This window comes from Pinus tabuliformis, chromosome 5_2 (assembly GCF_031772625.1).
Source record: "Pinus tabuliformis cultivar Carrire ecotype Pingquan chromosome 5_2, CPIR1, whole genome shotgun sequence".
NCBI lineage: Eukaryota > Viridiplantae > Streptophyta > Pinopsida > Pinales > Pinaceae > Pinus > Pinus tabuliformis.
In genome coordinates, this window is record NC_142306.1 from 400,003,422 (window position 1) to 400,022,410 (window position 18,989).

Below are 18,989 nucleotides of genomic sequence, written 5' to 3' on the forward strand. Positions count from 1 at the left end.
TCTATTCCTTAGTCCTATTGACTCTGAATGAAAATCATGACAAAAATCTCTTATCCCTATGATATTTTGTGGTTCAATACAAAGGAGATATGCAGCATCAATACATATCTCTGCAATGATCTATTTTCAACTAACATAGCATGGATGTCTCGTGACTCCACACGAACCTCTCTATGCATAATCTTCCATTACTCTAGCTCTAAGATTTTCAATTTGCATCCAATCGCATTCCTCCATGTATGCATTTCCTCTCTACGGTATGGATCTCCTTTCGCACCCCTCTCTCCTTTATATCTCGGGCCTCCCTCTTCTATTTTCACTCACAAATCACTCCTCGCTCTTCTTGTTGAACACTCTTCCTATTGAGCTCCATGCTTCTTTGTTGCCCTCTCCCTCCTTCGCAACCTGTGTTCCTTTCTTAATCGTCATCTCACTCCCCCTCTGTGCGATCCCAATCCATCTCCAAGCACACAGTCAGTCGATCACTGCTTTCCTCTTGCCCACAATCCTCCTGTGAGCTTAACTCCTTTGCTCTGTTCTCCATTTGGATGTATGTGCATTTCTTCTCTCGCCCCTAGCATCTTCATTATCCCCTCCTTTTTCGTTGTCTTTGTTGCAAGGATTATTTTCCACAGCTTTTTGTTTTGTTTCAAGCCAGCAGGCTGGTGCTACATCAAAGGGAAGGTGAATCTGCTTTCATACAGCAAGAAGGATTATTGGCTTCACTCTAACAAGATCAAGGGAACAACAACAGGGCTTTTTTCAAGCAGAGATATCAAGAAGGAACATCACAACACAGAGGATCACATCGCAGATCAAAGGATAGCAGAAGACCGCTCAGCAATGGACTCAAATCCAGTAGATCGAACTTCTCAAAATGAGAAATGTGCTACATGCAGAGCTAACAAATTTATGATCGTCAAGATAAGAGAGATAATTCAAGATTTGAGGTTTCAAATGAGGTTTGAGAACTGTGATTTGAAGAGACAATTGGAGAGTCAGAAGGCTGAAATAGATTCCCTCAACAACAAATGCACTCACCTTGAGGAGACAATCAACTACCTCAAAAACATTACGTTGAATCAGGAGGGAGAAAATTCAAACTACCAGAGCAATAAATAGAGATCTCAACAAGATCAATCTGTTAACAAATATTAAGCTGCCCATAAGTGTTTTTGAAGTCTGTTAGTTTTTTACAATTAGATCATGTAAGTGTACTCTCTTGTTGTCCCAGTTTGTAAGGCAGTATGCCAGAAATGTAATTGGAATCTCTGGAATTTTTGTATTCATGTCTAAAGGTTTCTGGGACTGCATTCTCGACCTTCTCTCCTTCGGCATGAATCCATCCAGCACCATATGTAATAGGAGCCTGCTCCTCTATATTTTTTGGAACATATAGAACCATAACCGATCATGTAAAAAAAAAGAATATTTTCATTATAATTCATTAAGAAGAAGATATTCTAATTATGGATTATGAATACCTTTTTTAGAGTTGAACTTGACCTTGAACAAGTTGAGATTGCTACAAAATGGTGATAAGAAGGTGAAATAAGAGGGAAAAAAGGATAGTAAAAAAGAAACAATTCCAGACTTCAACATTCCCCCACACCAAAGGTTTTGCATGTCCTCATGCACCAAAAATTTAAAATTGTCTCTTCTTTTCCCTTTTAGTGAATGATCTCTGAAGCCTGTGCAAGCACATCTAGACTAGTGCTTGGTTTCTTTTTTTTAATGCTGAAAGTGGTCCTTGGTTTCTTCATCAGAATTCTTCCCTATAACCCTCTGATTCTGTTTTTGAGAAACTTGTTTTGAACCTTAAGTTTATTATTCTTCTTATACCAATGACAAAGGTGTAGAAGTATATTATCATTTTGGGTTTTGAGTATCTCATTCTGAACTTTTGTTGCTTCCCTTTCCTGAATTAAGTATTTGTTAAGAACCTCCAGCTCATATATGTCTTGCTTTAGATTTTCTTCAATTATGTGTTCTTGTTCTGCATTTTTTTTTTTTGTTGAAGTTTCACCCATTTCATATTGAGAAAATTTTGCCTTTTGTTGTGCCCTTAGCTCTAGATATTCCACATAATCATAAAACTTTTGCTAGACTGGATCAATTTCTGGAGTTTGTCTTGTTGCGCTGACTATGTGAGGTGGTGTATTATACCCTTCTCCTTCAAGATCGATCATTTCTTGTGACTTTGTACTTGGCATCTTTGAAAATCTTTTGATTCTCCTTAATTTTACTTCTAAGCTTCTGAAGTCTTGCCTTTTTGTTTTATTATCCCCTGTTTTCTTCTTTTCCTCAAGTAATTTTTGGCTCGGGCTAGCTTTCTTTCTTCTAAGGTCTTGTTTGTCATTTTTTTGTTTAATTTTCTCAAGACACTGGGATAGTGAGGTATCATCTTCAAATGGATCTCCTAGTGTTTTAGTTACATTTTGCTCTTGAATTTCTTCTTCAATTTTCTCTTTTCTAGGGTTAGGGTTTGACTTTCTTCAGCTTCTTTTAACCCTATCGTTTTTTTCTTCCTCTGGAGCTTCTACAAAATGGTTTCTCACTAAGAAATCTTGCCAACTATCTCCTTTAGCTTCTAAATGTGTTTCTACAAGAATCTTGATGAGTCCATGATGGTAAAGAGAGTTATCAATGGACCTGGACTCTCTTTGTATGCTAAATGCCATTTTCTTTAAACTTTGAAGCAGAAAGTAAGGAAAATTAATCTCATTTCCATCAATAAAATGCATCATAAGTCTGGCATGGTAGAAAAACATTGTCCCAAATATTCCTTCACATGTTACAAATTTTTGAATAACGAGCAAGATATTTCTCCATTTTCCTTTTAATGCAGTAACTAGAATACCCTTTTTGAAAATGGATAAATCCATACCTGGTTCTCTGAGGAAATGGACCCAGTCATTCTCTTTAATTATTCTATTTTTGAACCATATTTCCCTATTTCTTGGTATTCATGTTGCTTCTTCCATAATAGATTATGTGAGGATGAGCTTTATGTCTCATATCTCTGCTTCCACTCCATCAAATGCTCAGGAAAAGGATTTGGTAACTTCTGCTTCATACCCATTGAATTTTTTGAAAAACTGGAGCCATCCCACCTATTGCAATTGGTCTTTAACCCTTGGATATGCCTGGAGAAATTTTACTCCATTTGGTTCAGAACGAAAAAGCATTCCCATGGTGAGGAGAAGTCTCGGCCTTGACTGTTTCTTTCGACTGGGATAATGGCAGTTTTTTGAAAGAGGGAATGAACGAAATGTGAATTAGGAATGAGCAGAATGGATATGACATAGGGTTAAATGATGGTGAGGTAAGGCATTGATGGGAGAGGTTGTGTTGCATCTGGATTGTACTTCACAATTTCCCAGATCTGATTTCAAAGGGACAGTGTCATGTTTTTAATTCCAATCAGACTTGATGTGACTAGCAATGTAATGATGAGGAGATATAGTAAAACAATTATGAATATAAAAACAAATAAATAAGGTCCTCAACTTGTTAATAAAATCATCCATAAATCAAAACCTAAGCTCTTATATGAAATATAATTTTAACATTCTTACATACATTTGTTCTTGTGTTCCCTGATATTCTTTTTCTGTAGAATTTGAATTTGGTTGCAAAATTGAAGATCAGCTGCAAAATGATAGGAATTCTATTTTCTACTTTTCATTTCTCAGATTTTCTTTATTTGATCAGGAGAAGACTTCTTTATTGTTGCTACTATTGTTGATGATCAGTGAAAATATTGATCCTAATGAATATAGCTGAGCACCTGGAAATAAATAAATAAATAATAATAATAACAACAACAAATAAATAAATGGGGACAAGAAAGAGGATGTTTTGAAAATCTAAATTGCCAAGAGATCTTGGTTTTTAGTTAAGATTTTCTGTATAAACATGCCAACATAGTTGGTTTTCATGTTTATAATTTTATTATTTATTTATTTATTTATTTTTATTTATTTATTATTTGAAAAATTACAATGAAGTTGGAGAGTGAGGAGAAGAATCCCCTTCCTTGACCAACTTGAATTTAGAATTTTCTTGCAAATATTTGACAAATTCTTCCCTTGTTAATGGTTTATGATGCAACCTTAATCTATGACCATTAACAAGGAAAGTAATTTGTTCATCATCAATCATTTTGACCATTATAAAAAATAGTACCAATATCATAAGGACCAAGCCAATGAGTTTGAAATTTTCCTTGAAAATATTTGAACTTGGAACCAAAAAGAAGAGCCCAATCACCTTACTTGAACTTTCTAGCTTTGATAAATTTTTCATGCCACTTAGATCTTTGTTGCCAAACTATGTTGGTTCTTTGAATAACATCTTATTGGATCTCATCTAGCTCATCCAATTGTGCCAATCTTTGTTTCTGATTTTCTTATAGATCAAAGCCCAATTTAGTTATTTTTCTCAAGGTCTCCACTTTGAATTTAACTGGAAGCAAGACTTGCTTTCCACTTGTCCATTGGCTTGTGGATGATATGGAGTAGAATTCTGATGCTTGATTTTATATTGCTCCATGATCTTTTGCACCAACTTTGATGTGAATTGGGTACTTTGATCTGTTACAATTTCTCTTGGAACACCAAAACGAGTAAATATGTCCTCAAAAAGAAATCTCCCTCATTATTTGAAAACTATCACACCTTTTAACATATTCTTTGGCATCCTTGAAATGCCAATAATATCACAAAAGAATGATTTTGTAAGCAATTCTTTTATTGGCAAAATCTCCTCCACATGGCTCATCATGGCAATATTTCAAGATTTCAAGTACTTCATATTCTTGAACACATATTCGGATAATCAAATCAAGTTCATTTTTGTACAATTCTCCATCTATCCAAGAATACAGTGCACTGGTTTTGATCACTTTTTTCTTTTCTCTAGCTAAAGTTGTGGAGGTAACTTTCCTATAGTCAAATAATTAGCAAAACATGAAAACCGAGGTGTTTTAGTAGATACTACAAAAAGATATTTATTAGGAAAGTTATCTTTTACAGGAACATCCTCATTATTATCCAGCATTCTAGAAAGAAAATCAACAATTGTATTCTCTTTTCCTGGTCTATCAAGAATAATAATGTTGAATTCTTGTAATAATAGCAACCATCTTGTAATTCTACCATTAGTGATTTGTTTATTCCCTAATGGCAGAATGATCTGTATGAATGAAAAATTCATAACCAATAATATAATGACGAAATTTATTAATGGCGTGAACAACAGCTTTTTAAATCATTTTCTGTTATAGTGTAATTTAGCTCTGCGGGAGTCAATTTTTTGCTTGTATAGTAGATAACATAAGGAGTTAGATCTTTTTTGTCCCAAGATAGTTGTATCTGAAGCATCATTAGAAATATGGAAAGGAAGAGCCCAAATAGATCCTCTTAAAATTGGTGCTTCAGTAATCTTTTGTTTCAATGTCTCAAATGCTTTCTAACAGTCAGAATTCCAAGCAAATCCATAATATTTTTTAAGGAGTTTGAAAAATTGAGAGGTTATTTTTGTGAAAATTTCTATGAATCTCCTATAATATCCAGTAAATCCAAGAAAACTTCTAACATCTCTTTGAAAAAAAAGAATTACAATTTTGGGAATTATTTATACTTTAGATGTATCCACTTTAATTCCATCACTCGAAATATGGTGGCCTAAAACAATCCCTTCATTTAACATCATAAAACATTTCTCATGAATTAATGAAAGGTTTTCCTCTTTACATCTAACAAGAACTTTTTCCAAATTTTCAATAAATTCTTCAAAAGTATCACCATACACAGTAAAATCATCCATGTATACTTCCACACAATCATGAATTAGATAAGAAAAAATACCTAAGACTGCTCTCTGAAATGTGGCAGGTGCATTACATAATCCAAAGGGAAGAACCCTATAGGCATATGTTCCCCATGGACATGTAAAAGTAGTTTTATCTTGATCTTCTGGTGCTAGTTGGATTTGGTTATATCCACTAAAACCATCTAAAAATGAAAAATACTTCTTTCTTGCCAAGGTATCTAATACTTGATCTATAAAAGGTAGTGGAAAATGATCTTTCAAAGTATCTTTGTTTAATTCCCTGTAGTCAATGCACACTCTCCATTTTCCATTTTTCTTAGGAATAATCACTAAAGGTGACACCCATTGACTATCTAAATTGGATAGATGAAATTCACATTAAGTAATTTTTGTAATTCCTCCTTAACAATTTCTCTCAAATTAGGATTCATCCTTCTCTGAGGTTGTCTAACTGGTTTGGCATTTTCTTGAATATAAATATGATGCATATAAGTTTTAGGATCAATCCCTTTCATGTCATTGTACTCCCATGCATAAGTAGAAGAGTGTTTTTGTAGCATCTGTATCAAATTTCTCTTATGAAATTCTTCCAAATATTTGTTAATGTTCAATGTTTTATTAGGAAAAAATTCTACTTGAGAATTCTCAAATTTTTCCGTAGAATGTAAATCCATTTGGTGAGATGATAAATATTCAATATAGCATTGCTCTTGAAAACTTTGATCTTGCTCACAGTATGAATAAGAATCATTATTATTCATTAAATTTATCAATTGATCTTCTTCTTCTAATTGCGAAAGGGTATAAATTTGTTGCAAATCATTAAAATCTTCATTATCATCATCTATGCAAATCTCCCTTTCTTCTTCCGTTATTGCTTTTGCAAGTGGATACAATGTAAATTTCTTAGTGGAATTTCCATCAGAGATATGCATATCACCAAATCTACAACTTATGAATGCGTCAGTTGTAGCTAGCCAAGGTCTACCAAGGATCAATGTATGGCCTCCTAAATTATTCTTGCGGGTTAAAATAATGAAGTCTACATTATATTCCCAAGAATATAGAGAAACAGACACATCTTCTAATACTCCATCTATTTTGATAACATATCTATCTACTAATTGTAATAATTGTAGGAGTATATTGAAGATTGGGAAGCTTAAGTTGCTCCATTGACTGTTTACTCATCATGTTAGTGGCTGCTCCTAGATCAATCAAAGTGTTTGGAATCTCAATACCATTAACATGAATTTTCACAATGGGACTACCAAGATCTAGATATTTTTGAACAATAAGTTTTCCCATCATGATATCAACAATTTTTCCTACCAATTGAATCTTTTTAATATCTTTTCTTTTTCTTCTTGGTTTTCTAATGCATAGCTCCTTAATAGTTTTTGCAAATATTGGTATTTCCTTTATAGCTTGTAATAAAGGAATTTTAATGCAAATATTGTTAAGTTTATCTAACATATCATAATCTCGTAAAACAATTTTCCTTTCTATTCCTTTATCAATTTTGAGTCTTTTGGGAAAAGGTGGATTTTGCAAAGAAACAAAAGGTTGTTCTACTAGAGGAACTATAGGAGCTTGCTTTATTTGCTCATCCTTTGATAGTATAGGAACATCTTCCTTTAGAGGAATGTTTTCTTGATCAAGATTTGCATCTTTCTCATGAACTTCATCCCCTTTAGATTTTTGGATGGCAATTGTTGGTGACTTTTTTGGAAAAACCCTACCAGATCTAAGTTGAACATCATTTAGACCTAATGGGGTAATCATACAAGCTTGAAAATTTTGTCCTTCGACATTATAAATAGCTTGTTTATTTTTATTGTTTGGATTTGGAAGTGGTTGGGTAGGTAGTTGATTGGGTTTTTGAGGAAATGGTAATGAAAGTTGTTGATTTGGATTTTGAAATTGAGAAAGTTGAGTTGGTTGAGGAGGATAATATTGTGGTGGAAAAGAAGGATATGGTTGTTGGAATTGAGGATATTGAGGATATTTTCCATAAGGATTTTTCCAACCTTGAGCCCAAGATGGATTTTGAGATTGTGGGGGCCAAGGTTGCCATGGCATGGGTGCAGTCCAATTATTTTGTGGTTGTGCATATGATTGAGTATTGAAACCTTGAGTAATATTTAATTGTTGATTTTGCCATGGTCGTTTAGCAATAAAACAAAGAGATTCAACTTGACTTGTTCCAACTTCATCTTGAAAAATAGCTTTAAGACCATGTATTGAAGGGCATTCCTTCGTGTTATGATTTTCAGCACATATGACACAAATTTCTATACTATCAAGGGGAAATTCTCTTAAGGCATGTTTCTTCCTACACTTGGGACAGAAAATAGATAATGTAGCATTCACGACTTTTTTCTTGTTTTGTATCTTAAGGGTATCTAGTTGTTCACTAAGACTCCCTAGGATATTTGTTTTGAAATTATCAAGCAAAATTCATATTTCAGCTCTACTTACTGTTCCAAATGCAGATTTATTAATTCTGGACATCACAAGATCTCCCAGATTTTTGCCATTTCTAGCCTTACCCCTTGAGATATGTTTACATAAATCATAGATTTCTCCAAATGAAAGTTGTGAAGCATCTCCCATGCCCATTAAATTAAGAAGACAAATCCATTCATATTTTATGGATTTTAACAAAAGAGATTTTATTGTTTCATCATCCAAATTATATATCTTAGCTCTTTTGATGTTGTAAACAAATATTTCAACTAGATCTTCAAGGATTACATCCTCTTTTTTCATCATCTTAAATACTTCATCCTTAAGGTACTCGGGCATACAATAATCCTTGTATTTTTATAAGAACACATTTTTCATTTCATCCCATGTTCTATTGTATGTGCTCTTAATCCCATAAACCATTTAAGTGCTCCATCTTTAAGAGATGCTGGAAATAATTTCAACTTTTGAGGATCTAGTAGGTAGTCATAGGTTATACATAGAACTTCAAACTCAAAAAGAAATGTTTCAGGGTCCTCATGTCTTAAACCATGGAAATTAGGGAGGATGGAGGGTGAGATGTTCTTCATTGTGGCTATGGTATCTTCATCAAAGATGGGAAATGTTATGAAACCTGCTCACAAAAAGATAGATCAATGCCTTAGAAATAAGCCTCTCTGAGGGGGTAACTTCATTTACATTACACAAATGAACAATTCTTAGATGATTCGAATGACAAAACCTCCTTTCTATATATAGGAGACTAAGGGGTCACAATATAACCAAAGTCGACCTAACAATAATAATATAAAGGCACAAAAATAATAATAGTGGGATTCTATGGGGCACAATAATAACAATATGGTGACAATAGGGGCACCACAATAAAAATAAGGGATACAACGAAAATAGTAATGGGGGAATCACTAGTGTTATAGGGACCTAACATGCCCCTTTCCTTTAAAAAATTGTTGCCCTCAACGCTTGAGTAGTTCTAGATGCTTCTGTATAAAATTCTCATCCTCCCATGTGGGATTTTTAACATGTAAGTTTTTCCACTTGATGAGATACTCTGAAATTGATCGATTTCGTAGTTGTCGAGTTCTTGTTTCTTTGACTGCTTCAGGTTCCAATATGATTTTTCCTTCCTCATCAAGTTCTGACAATATTGTTTGAATTGTAAGCTTGTCACTTATAACCTTCTTTAAGCATGAGACATGGAAAATTGGGTGCACTCGAGAAGCTACAGGAAGCTCCAATTTGTATGCCATAGTACCTATATTTTGCAACACCTTGTATAGACCATAATACTTTGGTCATAATTTATTATCCTTCTTAGCTTGCTTGAGGGACATTAGTTTATATGGTTGTAATTGTAGGAATACCCAATCACCTACATCAAAATGTCTTTCGTTGCGATGTTGATCTGCTTGTTGTGTCATTCTATTCTACACCAAGGTGAGGTTATCCTTTAAGGGTTGGAGAACTTGTTGCTGATGCTCGATGTGATCTTCCACTGCTTGAACCTTAGAATTTTCTCCTAAATATGATGTGATGGATGGTGGATGATATCCATAAAGTGCCATAAATGGGGTCCATTTTGTTGCAGTATGGAAGGAAGTGTTATACCACCATTCAACTAGACGCAACCATTTGACACATTGTGTTTGTTTATCAGATACAAAGCAACAAAGATATCCTTCCAAACATCTGTTTATTATCTCAGTTTGCCCATTAGATTGAGGATGATAAGATGAACTATGAGCTAACTGAGTACCAAGGCAAGAAAATAATTATGTCCAAAAATTTCCAGTGAAAACGGGATCTCTGTCACTTACAATAATCTTTGGGTTTCCATGTAGCTTTTGAATTGTTTCCATAAATGCAATAGAAACTATACTCTCTTTAAATGGATGAGATAATGCACAAAAGTGTGCATACTCGATAAGTCTGTCAACTACCACCATGATAACACTCTTTCCTTTGGACTTGGGTAAAACTGTGATAAAATCCATTGAAACCTTCTCCCAATGTTGGCTTGGAATGGATAAAGGTTGTAATAGTCATGGGTTCTTAATTGTTTCAACTTTATTTTGTTGTCAAACCAAACATTTCGCCACAAACTTTTGAATATCTGATTTAAGGCCATCCCCAAAAAAAACCTTGTTAACCATGAGGTAGGTTTTTATAAATCCTGACTTCCCTCCTAAGGGAGAGGTGTGCAACTCCCTAAGAATCTTTTGTTTGAGTTGGAATTATTACATAGGTATAATCGATCCTTGTACCATAACAAATCATTTTCCAGCTAAATGTATCAAATGTATTGGGATCTTGTTGTATCTTTTAAATGAGTGCCCACACTTCCTTGTCATTCTTCCATTCATCCCTTGCTTCGTTTATCCAATCTGGTTGGGTAATATAAATGGCGCAAATAAATGCTTCCACATCCTCATCCTTTCTTGAGAGTGCATCTGCCACAACATTTTGCTTGCCTTTTTTGTAGATGATTTCAAATTCATAACCCATCATCTTTGTGACCCATTTTTGCTGCTCCTCTGAAGATAATCTTTGTTCTAAAAAGTATTTTAAGACTATCATGATCTGTTTTTACCTTGAAGTGTCTTCCCATTAGGTAGGGTCGCCATTTCTTAAGTGCATGTAGTATTGCCAACATTTCCTTCTCATAAATAGCTTTGTGTAAATACTTTCCTTTGATTGGACGACTTTCGAAAGCAATGGATCTTTCTTCTTGCATTAAAATAGCACCAATTCCATTTCTTGAGGCATCACATTACACAATAAAGGTTTTTGTGAAGGTTGGTGTAGCTAAGACTAGTGCTTGGCACATTGCCTCTTTAAGATATTCAAAGGCCTTCGTTTCTTCTGGAGTCCATGAAAATGCATCTTTCTTCAATAATCTTGTTAGAGGTGCTGCTATTCTCCCATAATTCTTAACAAACTTGTGATAATACCTTGTCAACCGAGAAATCCTCGTAGATGCTTTATGGATGTGGGGATTTTCCATTCCTTAAAATTTTTAATTTTGCTAGGGTCTACCTTAACACCTTCATGAGATACAATACGACCCAGATATTCCACCTCTTGTACTCCAAAGAAACATTTGGATATTTTTGCATATAATCGTTTCTCCTCCAATAGTTTGAGCACCATGTCAACATGTTTAACATGATCCTTCCAAGACTTGTTGTAGATTAGTATATCATCAAAATATACTAACACAAATTTTCTAAGGAAGGGTTTGAAAATGGAATTCATCAAACCTTGAAATGTAGAAGGTGCATTAGTAAGGCCAAAAGGCATGACTAAAAATTCATAATGACCCTCATGAGTTCTAAATGTTTTTTTGGAATGTCTTCAGTCTTCATTCTGATTTGATGATATCCTGAACGAAGATCCAACTTTGTGAAGAAAATTGATCCATGCAATTCATCCAATAATTCATCAATGACATGAATGGGAAATTTATCTTTAATAGTGAGCTTGTTGAGCTCCCTATAATATGGACACATGCGCCATGATCCATCCTTCTTGTGAACCAATACTACTAGAGCAAAGAAAGAACTTTGACTAGGTTGAATTATACCAGCCTATAGCATTTCTGCAATCACACGTTCAATTTCACTCTTTTCAACATAGGTATATCTGTAAGGCTTGATGTTTGGAGGAACACTTCTTGGAATCAAATTAATAGCATGATCATGATCACGAATAGGTGGGAGGCCTTTGGTAGTCTCAAATACTTGTAATGATTGTCCAAGACTTTTTGGAGATCTAGAGAAATGGATGATTTCGATGTGGGAACCTCTAGTGAACATAATTGTGCAATTATGCGTCGTTGTTATTTCTTTAGAAGCTTTGTCATTCCGTTAGAGCTGATTATCTTTCTCGGTTTCCCTGCAATACCCCTTAATTCAACTTCCTTTCCTTCTGAAGAGAAATTCATGAAAAGTTCTTGAAAATTAAAAGCTATTGTGCCCAAGGATTGTAGCCATTGGACTCCTAATACAACATCAGCACCACCCATTGGAATGGAAAGCATTGGGCTATTCAATACATATTCTCCCATGGATAGCTTGATATTATGGCACTTTCCTGAGCAATTTATGGTTCCTCCACTTGCAACCATTACTTGACACACTGGTGCTAGATATAGGAAGCAATTCAATTCCTTGGCTATCTTACAATGAATAAAATTATGGGTACTTCCTGTTACACTAAAAAATGTCACCATGACCATTCACAGTTAGGATGACTCTATCAACAGTCATGCTACCCTCTTAGGCAAGTCTTATGCCTCTGCTTTCCATGTCAAACTCCAAAAAAGAGAGAAAGTCTTTCTAAATGTATTTATCTCTGGGGACGCAGGTTCTCTCAACCTTACCTGTGGGGACGCACCCAATGTTCACAAAAATTGCGTCTTTGGACGCTCTGTATGTAAAGGTGCAGGTGCGTCCCCCTGAAAAGGTTAAAATGCGCAAGTTTCATCTTTAAAAAGTCACTTGTGGTTATTTCTAGAGCATTCTAGAAGGTTGTTCGACGTGTATTGAGCGCCTCCAGATGGTTCATGCACTCCTACCAAAGAGGAACTTATCCCATCAATAGGGGAGCTATCCCATCCAAAGAGGGGATTATCCCATTGATGGTGGACCTGATTAACTTCCTCTTGAGCACTATAAGTACAGGCATTGGGCCAAAAGGAGAGGAGGTTGAAAGCTATACATTTCTAAGGGTAAATGCTGCAGGAATTAGGACTCCCATTTAGAAGCTTGTGAGGAGAGATTGCCATCTTTGCTTGTTCTATTTGGAAGTGGGTGAGCTTTGTCAAAGTAGAGGAAGACTCTTGTGGACCCTGGAAGGAGCTTGCACAACACCAAGGCTCAGGTTGTAATGGTTCCTTTTGATTACCTTTAATGCAAATTGGTCCATTCTTCTCAATAACTTGTTGTTTATGGGTTATTTCATGTGCTCCTTGGTCTATATGTTGAATATGCTTTGTTTTATGTTATAATCAGGTGCTATTTAATTGTTTGACTGTTGGTGATTGCGGGTTTTGGAGAAAAGGAGGAGCTCATCCAGATCAACAAAGCTTGGACTTCTACAACAGCGTTTGGACAAAGGTAAGAACGAAACACTTGATTTCTCATATCATAATGCATGTTTAGAGAAGGATAGCTCCAGTTTGTTTTGTTTGTCATTAGAATGTCTTAGACTTCTAGGAAGGTCGGTTGTGTCTGCACTCTTGACTGATTCCGTGTGACACTTCCCGAATCAATCAACACTATTACCTTTTTCTTCTTGATATGCCCTTTTATCTTGATAGTTTGAGGAGTGGTAATTCCAGCCAATGCACTACAAGATATGGTCGGATTCATTTCTTCTTTTTGTAGGGTTTGTTCCTGGTGCATATCCTCTTCTTTTGATGTTTCTTGTTCCTTTTCTTCCTCCTCTTCAAAATCTATGTAAAATAATTTCTTCTCAGCACACTTATGACCTTTAGTGTATTTTCTATCACAACTATAACAAATCCCTTTTGCTATTTTATCTTCCAATTGTTGTGGTGTCAACCTTGTAGGTTGTGGATGGCTAGGGGCAACAACACTTCCATCTTTATGATTGTGAGTGGTAGACTTCCTTGTTGCCATAATTTTGCTTTCCATTTTCCTTGCCAACCTAAATGCCTTCTCCAATGGATCTAGTTCCCTAAGGTGAACCTCATGTTGGATTTTATCTTTTAAAGTCCCTATGAACACATCAATCCTATGCTCCTCTGGAATATATTTTACCCTTATATTCAATTTTTGGAAGTCCTCAATGTGCTCCATCATTGAACCCTTTTGTTTGAGATTTATCAATTAGCTAAAAAAAGTGTTGCTTTTTGTGTCCTCATAATGTGCTATCATTTCATCTGTAAAAATAGCCCAAGTGACAATTTTTTAATGAGAGCAAAGCCATCGATACCATACAAACTAATTTGGTTCCAAATATAAAGTTGCAATGCATACCTTTTGTGTGTTTTTCACATTATGGAGATCAAAAAATTGCTCCATCTGTAGTATCCATGTTCCAGGATCCTTGCCATCAAACTTCCTCATATCGATCTTTGGAACATGGTGGTTCTTCGATCCAATGTTAGAATCTATGAAATCATTATTAACATTTATTTTGTTCTCATCATGAGTTTCCTTTACTACCCTTTTTCCATTAGTAAGCATTTCTTGTAGAAACTTTGTCAAATTTGTCTTCAAATCTGTCTTCAAATCTTCCATGCCTTTCTTTAAATCATCCACCTTAGCTTCCACGCCATCCATCTTAGCTTCCACGCCGTCCATCTTAGCTTCCACGTCATTCATATTAGCTTCTACGCCTTTCTTTAAACCATCCATCTTAGCTTCCACGCCATACATCTTAGCTTCTACGTCTTTCTTTAAACCATCCATCTTAGCTTCTATTACTTTTTGTGCGAGTGAAATTTGTTGCACTTGGTCTTGTAATTTTGATATATCATGTTGCATTTCTTCCTCTTCTTCATGAGTCATGTTAGAGCTTTCAGGTTGCTTACTAGGTGTTTCCATTTTCTTTCTTTGGGGCATCAATTACCGATAATAATACTTCACTATGCCCTTTGAATTCCTTCAAACTAATTTTTCAAACCAAGCTTATGCAAAAATTTAAAAAAAACTACACACCTTTTTTCACTTTGTAGGAGCTCGATATTGAATCTGATGTATCTTTGTAATTGTGGATCTCCAAGGTCTGAAATTTCTTCCTGCAGTAACCCTCTGAGTAATCTTTATAACCCCGCAAGTCTAATCAAGATTGGATTCTCCAATGAAGAGATTCCAAATCTCCCACGATGACCTGAGTATAGACTAGTTTAGTAGAGAGAACTTGTACGACGTGCCGCGGGTCACTGTTTCAACCTTAAGTTTTGAAAATGATACCCAAAAAAACTACAGTCCGTCCTCTTTCTACAACTTCTTACGAAAATTCAATCTGATGCTCAGAGCAAAAGTTATGACGCTTTTCCCAAGGTCACATGTTTGGAATGTAATTTAGGGGTCTGCAAAAACCCTAACTTTCTCAGATTATATCTCCGAAAATATAGCGAGGCAAGATCTGAAATTCGGGCCCAAGGTTCAGCGAGATTTCGTCTCAAATGGAATTTTTCTTTTATCTTCTAAAACATCGCAAAAAAAAATTTATATAGATATATATATATATATATATATATATAATATAAAATTAAAATTAAAATTAAAAATTAAAAAATAATAATAATAATAATAAATAATAAATAATAAATAAAATAAAAAATAAATAAATAAATAAAAATTTTAAAATTCCACGATGACCTGTTTGGAGCAGCGAAACCCTAGAATCCAAAGCTCTGATACCAAATGTTATGAAACCATCTCACAAAAAGATAGAAAAGATAGATCAATGCCTTAGAAATAAGCCTCTTCGAGGGGGAAACCTCCTTTACATTACACAAATGAACAATTCTTAGATGATTCAAATGACAAAACCTCCTTTCTATATATAGGAGTCTAAGGGGTCACAATATAACCAAAGCCGACCTAACAATAATAATAAAAGGCACAAAAATAATAATAGTGGGATTAATAGTGGGATTCTATAGGGCACAATAATAACAATATGGGGACAATAGGGGCACCACAATCAAAATAAGGGATACAACGACAATAGTAATGGGGGAATAACTAGTATTATAGGGACCTAACAGGAAATCCATAAGCATCTGGTTCTCCTCTACCACCTCCACCTCCACCTCCTCCTCTATTTCCTCCTCTACCTCTTCCACCTCCAATCCTAAGTTCACCATTTACATTATGTACTTCTCCTTCCCCTTCCCCTACCGTTGTATATTCCTCAAAGTTAATATAAGTTTCTATGATATGATTATCTATATCTTCTTCGGGTTCCTCTACTAATGGTATGTTAAAATAACTTTCTTCTTCTTCTTCTTCTTCTTCTTCACTAGGAACCTCTAGTTCTTGTCCTAGAAGTTGTTCTCCTGTTGAAGAGAGGAAAACTACTCTGTCTATTAGGGATGCAGGTTCTTCAACTACAACTTTGGTAGAGGAAGTTGGTGAATCTCTAGGTTCGATACACCTCGGGAAGTCTATGTCTACCTACCTATGATGGGATGCGAGTATGGCTGGATGGTGTGGCACTACGAGATCTAGGTGGGTGAGTGGTGATGTTGGAATTGAACTTCTACCTCTACTTACAAATCTACCCCTAGAATCCCTTTCTCTATGCAGAAATGTTTTTTTTTATCAATTTTCAATTTATTGAAATTAAAAGCTCCAAAAAATGATATGAAATAATGGAATCCTATATTCACTTCCCCAACAACGACGCTAAAATGTTTGGTAAATTAATTGTTCTTAATTTACTTCATTAATTGTCTACCAGGATTCGTGTACTTGTGAAATGTGTGTGCACTATATATACAAGGATTCTTCTTGTGAATTAATTGATTCTAGAAATAGAACTAGTTCTAAGCATAAACACAAATTGGAGAATAACTACGCACATGTTCTTTCAATCTAAAGTTATATTAAATCCTAATTAACTAAATTGAAATCCACTTCTTTGCAGAAATTGAAAATCTATCTAAGTTGCAGAATTCAAACTTTCTTCTAATTGTATAAAAGGAAAATGTTAAAAAAAAAAACATTCAAGAAAAACAAAAGATCTAACACTAATCTTGCAGAAGGAAACTCTTAGACTAAATTGTAGCAAAGAAATTTTATATTAATTGCATGAAAGAGAAATTGTCATAAAAAGGATCTACTTGCAAAAAATGAAATGAAAATCTTTACAACTTGAGAATGATTACTTGTGTGTGTATTTAGCCTCTAAAGAGTGTTTCATCAACAATTAAGAAATCGATTTAAGCTATGAAATGATTAAGTGTTGGAAAGAAGATGCATTCAATAATTGAAATCTTTTTAGTGCTTTTCTGTTTATGAGTACTCTGCAATCAAAATTAGAATTATTATAAATGTAACTTTAACAGAAACAATGTTATGAAAGAAACTATAATACTAAATATAAGCAATGTGTTGGGATGGGGTCCCCAGGGGTAGAATTGAATTAATTTAGTCATTTTTTGTAAATAATTTTGTAAAGAATGTAAAGTCTCCGCAAAATATGGATGCGGAGTGCGTAGCTAGTCAAGAGTCACAAAGGCCTTAGCCCCTTGTTTGGGTAAGTGATAGGCAGTTTTGAAGACTCACCCATGAGTCGGGGGCCATGGTATTGTATTAGAAAGAGTATAAATAGATGAGTCTTAGCGAACGATAATGAGAGAGAAGAATAGAAATATGAATGAATGATGTTGTAAGGGTTTGATAGACAGGAAGGTATGTTCCTATCAGTAAGCGAAGGAAAGGCTCCACAGCTGAGTGTGCGGAGGCCTGGAAGAGTCCACAGCTGAGTGCGTGGACCCCTACAACTGAGTGCACAGGGTAGTTGAAGTCTGTACTAGAAAGATTCTAATTAATAAAGATTGATTTTGGGTTGGAAATACTTGCATCTATCTGTTTAATTGTTATGTCACTTTCATTGTTGTTTCTGTAATTCAATGTGTTTTCTCCACGTGAATTGGGTTAATTGAACATGTTTATGCTTAACAAGATGATTGAATGATATTCACGAAGTTCTAAATCTATGTTGGGTTAGTTTCGGATAAGGAAGATAGGTCTGCGCGATAACAGATCTAGATCTTAGAAGCCCTAGAAGACTTGTTCAGTTGCGCGAGAGTAGCAGACATATCCTGTTTAAGGCTTGATTAACGCAATTGGCTGGTCCCGTGAAGAATTGAAGGTATCTAGGGCCGAATTAGGGGTTATAACTCTATCGGAAGGATAGAGTTGTGCAGAAGTAGATTTAAGGCACTGAAAGACATCACACTAATCTCTGGATGCAGAAACTTGGTTCTTGCATCCCCCAATACTGCTTCGGGTGAGATTGCTACTTGTGCTGCACAGGTTGTTGCCGAAAAGGACAGCAGTTGAGGGTTTTGTTGGTTGGCGCAAACAACTCTGAACCTAGGTCAGATCCCCTTAAGCCAATACAATGCAAAACAAAACTATAAACAAAACCTCACAGCTCGACAGGGAGCCCTCTCGTGAGTGCAGGTCGGCTAGTGATCACAAGATCTTCACGCACGCATTGAGAACAAAGTAACTTCTATTAAGCTGAAACATAGTATATCATTCTTCATAGTAAAACAACTATAAACTTTAATATTCAAAAACTTATGTCTCAGGGCCCAACTTACAGCCTTTATACAAATTTCATAAAATGATTTTGAGAGTTTGAAGATGTCACGACATGGGTTGCTTTGACATCTACGAGATAGATTCCATTTAAAACTCAATCTCTTTATGACTTGCTAATAAAAGAGAAAGTCATAGGAGATTCATCTCGATCCAAAATCTAACAGTTGAATAGGTCTTCAATCTCGCTTGCTTGTTGTTACTCTATTCTTCTGCTGCTTTTACTTGATCGTTGCACATCGTTTTCAGAATTTGACTCTGAGTTTGACCTTTAGATCTCTCAATCCTCGTAGCTTTCCAAGTTGTGCTGATAGGTGGTTATCCATATGGTGGACAATTGTCATCTCCAGGTAG